Genomic DNA, 4,199 nt, shown 5'->3' with positions numbered 1-4,199 from the left:
CTGACTCATAAAGACAGCATCATGTGTATGCAAAGCTTCTGGAATACCTAAGTCTGAGAAGATCATTTATATATATTAAAAATAAAACTAGAGCTATAAAAGATTCCTGTGGAACACCGACATCTACTTCTTGCATCAAGGATTCTTTGTCATTCAGAAAAACCTTTTGAAGCCTTTTGTGAAAATTTGATTAAAGTACTTGTAGGGATTTACTTTTAAAACCAGCAAATTTGAGTTTATCAAATAATATTTTTTGATTGACGATCAAAAGCCTTGTTGAAACCCAAAAACATTAAGCAAACCTATTCATCCTTTGTTTAAAAATCTAAAGTCTGAGATTAGTTTATGAGCAAAACCAGCGAATGAGTGACTTTTTCAAAACTACACTAATAAGGATGTAAAATATCATTTTAGGACAAATGAGGGTAGATGTGGATATCTAAGCGCTTTTCAAAAACTTTAGATAAAACAGGGAGTAGCTACTGAAACAAGACGGAAACTCGATGGGTTGCTACATCTACAATCTCTTACAGTGCCCAGTCCCCTAACATTTACATCTATAATCCCATAGGATGACACCATTGAACTTAAAACCCCTGGAATGGCAATCACGTGACTTTTTCGTTGATAATAATACGTAACGTGTGCGCCATATTGTAGAGCTAATCGAATGCTGTTTCCGTTTGTAAACAAACGGTGAAAAATGACAGAAATATACATGTTGAATAGTTATTTTCCAGCTGGGTGTTAATGAAAGCTACACCAACACAACGTTTAGAGTGCCCTGACAGAAGAAAACCTATTTATAACATATGGAGTAGGATATATCAAATGATAAGTAGATGTATAATAGATTTTTGTGGACCATGTTACTCATACAAACTGTTGTATTACAAATGCATAAACCCAGCAAATGATATATTCAGGCAAATAACAACTGTTCCATTATATTAAAATTTATATTACATATGCATAAATGCATATGGAAAAACTTAGCACATGAAGTATTTCGATAAAAACAACACATAGGTATGCTGCCAAAACAGAAACTGTTTTCAAGATTTAAGTGATAATAGCTTATGAATGTATGATATGTATAATACAGTACACTATCTGTAAAAGATGGAATGAACTACTGCAACAACTAAACAGAAATTAAAAACCTTTGTAATAGAGAATAATCAAAATAATGCAAACAAGGAAATGCAGGAATTAGTGTAATCAGATGATTAAACTTATACATACACGTTACAGAAACTGTGTAAAAGGAGATTTGTATTGAAGTGGATATTGAGCCAAGGTGCATCAGTTTCTTAGAACTAAATTAGATTAGGAATAACAGCACAACAACAGCTGCAGATGAATATTACAGTGATTATATTGTTACTGGCCTTTAAAAAGTACTACTTTAGTATTGTGCGCCACAAAGATGCACCTTGCAGTTTGAGTGTAGGATTTTAGCATAATGATGCTGTCGGAGATCATAAAACGACTCAATAAGGTTTTTTGTCAATGAAGCAGTGGTTGGATATGCCATCTGCCATATCCGTAAGGTGTTTCCCAAAGCATAACACATCACTAGACCTTACACTACTAATAAAATACACCACACAATGGAGTGGATCTGGCTTTGTATGAATACGAAAATATTGATCTGCAACTAGCAGGATCCTGATGACATCGTCTGATGGACGCACCAATCCTCCATTGTTTTGTAGCTTGAGTAGAGTATAGAGATGTCGGTACTGGATATTTGACTTAGTCGTAACCAGCAACTGACGGCCAATGTCACGACAGCACTTTAGTTAGCTTTTGCACAATGTAGCCAGCTATATAGACTATACTGTTACCTATAACAGAAATTTGACATCTGAAATCATTGAGTTCGACAAACTGATCAACTTCTGGAGTAGCCTGTATGATGAGAATCTCGTTTTGAGCAGTAACATTACCTGTCTTACTAGCATCTGATTCTGCACTACATTTGATGATAAGTTTGCGAAGGTAGCCTTAAACAGTAGGATTAACAGTAGGATTATTATTCCAACCCCCTAAACAAAAGCATCAATTATAACAATTACATAAAATCAACAAAAATGAATGTCTTATTCACATAAACATAGTACCCTTAATAAACAACAATACAACTAATAAAATAAATGAAAATAAAACAGCTCAAAATGCTACCATATCGCTATGTAAAATGAAAATGTAGCAATTTTCACTGGAAGTCATTCACACCCATCTTAAGCATAAAGCTTAATGGTTGACTTGCAACTAAAGTTCACATTACCGTTATTTGAAATGAAAAGATTCACCATGTCTTACCCTGTTGAGTTGTAGGCAGGGTTGTTAAAAATCGATGATTTTTTTAAAATCAAAAAATCGATTTCTATTGTTTTATTTGATTTTTTTTATTTAAACCAACTTTTTTGATTTTTTTTGTTCCAAAAAGATGTTTTGTGTTCTAAATTGAAAGTTATTGCTATCAATTTGGAATTTATGATTTGCAGGAGTATGATGTAGTTTTATTACAACAATTAGGAAGTGAAAAGAACATTTACACAGTTAACATTTGATAAAAAGGACAGCATAATTTATGCGTTGGACATTAAATCCCAGAAACGAAGATGAAGAATCACAGAGAACAGATCACACAACTGCTAAGCTGCAGACATATTTATAGGCACTTGCTGTGGCAGCTGTCACTGTTTTGGGTGCTGTTTGAGGTTTCTAATTTTTTTTAGATATATATATAGCTACTTTAAGTTGAGCAACCTTGCAGCACTGTGCTTGACAATATGGTTTTAAATTCAATCATTGAAAAGTATCATTCAACATTGAAAAATATTACCTTTAAATGGCTTCAGTCGAACGTTTTAACCTGCTGTCAAAACATAGATCATTGAAATGTTCGTTGCAGATAAGTGCTCAAGGATCAGGCTTATTCACTCTTCTGCGGTTGCGATACCATTGTAAATAACGAGAGTTCTCAGTTGCTTTGTTTGGAAATCTAAAAATTAAAATGAAACTGTAGTAGTTAGTTAGCAACAGTAGTAATAACAATAGTATTATTACTCTTATCTCCTTGCTGCTAGCTAGATCCAGGTACAACAATAAATAATATTATAAGCACGACAAACACTTCCTTCAAATATAAATATTTAGAAATAACCTAATGGGTTGTAGTTCCAAAATATTAATATAAAAAAAATTCAAAATTTAAATAATAAAAAACCTTCGTTCTGAAGGAAGAACATTTCACTCACTAGCTTATAAATTTATCTAGTCATCGACAAAATACAGTCAAACTCGTACACTCAGTAGTGACACTGATCGCCTCTCACTCACCCAGTGACTAGTGTAGTAGAACCAACTAGTGGCAGTACTAACTAGTAGTAGCACAACTATTAGTAGTCATAGACTTGAGCAATAGTAATAGAACTAGTAGTAGAAGTGACTCACTTGTGAAATGTCATGCCTTTTCCTTTAAAAGTCCATTCTTGCGGTTTTTGCAGTTCATGGAATAGCAATAGCAATAGCACTGTGCACCTACACCCTTATCTCTCGTACATAAATTATTAGTAGCAATCTCAGTAGTCTGTTCCTTTGATTGAGCGGTGTATTCGTGACCTTCCATAGCTGTTAAATCTGAAATTAGATTTCTTTCTCACATTGAACGCAATGAAATTAACTTGAACATTAACTGATAATGGCGTCGACCGGATTTCCGTACTCGCGAATGACCTCTTGCCATTCCAGGGGTTTTAAGTTCAATGGGTGACACGCTCCTTACTACCTACTTTTACCATCTAGTAGAATGACACCTACCATCTACATTTAACATCTCTGAAAGTGAGATATACTCTACCATCTACAGTAATCTTGAGATTGGCTGTTGAAGGTTTGTTGTAATTTTTAAACTTAGGCCTTGTGTCTACTCTCATCCTACTACCCATGCCCTTACCATACACGTTTCTCAAACTGCTTCCTGTTTATGCTCATAATATCCGCTAGATATGGTAGGGTGCCACTTTGGTTTATCGCCAGCATAATATAGTAGTGTATCTTTACTCATCTGATAGTATCTCTTTATACCACTTGGCTTGGAATCTTAGTTGTATATTTCCCTCTTCGTATAAAATTCTTTCCTGTGACAGGTCGACATCTGGTCGTTTTTCAGCTTTATAAAGATACTT

At 34.2% G+C, this 4,199-nt stretch overlaps 1 long non-coding RNA gene across 1 annotated transcript; it reads right to left on the bottom strand.

Annotated features, from left to right (window-relative positions):
- Positions 1–869: 869 nt before the first annotated feature.
- LOC137406406 (uncharacterized) lies at positions 870–3,703 on the bottom strand. The gene is made up of 3 exons (XR_010979866.1): positions 3,466–3,703; positions 2,855–3,013; positions 870–1,850 (listed from the first exon to the last, which is right to left on the bottom strand). It is a non-coding gene; the product is annotated as an uncharacterized lncRNA (long non-coding RNA).
- Positions 3,704–4,199: the final 496 nt, after the last annotated feature.

Source organism: Watersipora subatra, chromosome 10 (assembly GCF_963576615.1).
Source record: "Watersipora subatra chromosome 10, tzWatSuba1.1, whole genome shotgun sequence".
In the NCBI taxonomy this organism is placed as follows: domain Eukaryota; kingdom Metazoa; phylum Bryozoa; class Gymnolaemata; order Cheilostomatida; family Watersiporidae; genus Watersipora; species Watersipora subatra.
This window is presented reverse-complemented; position numbering and strand designations above follow the sequence as displayed.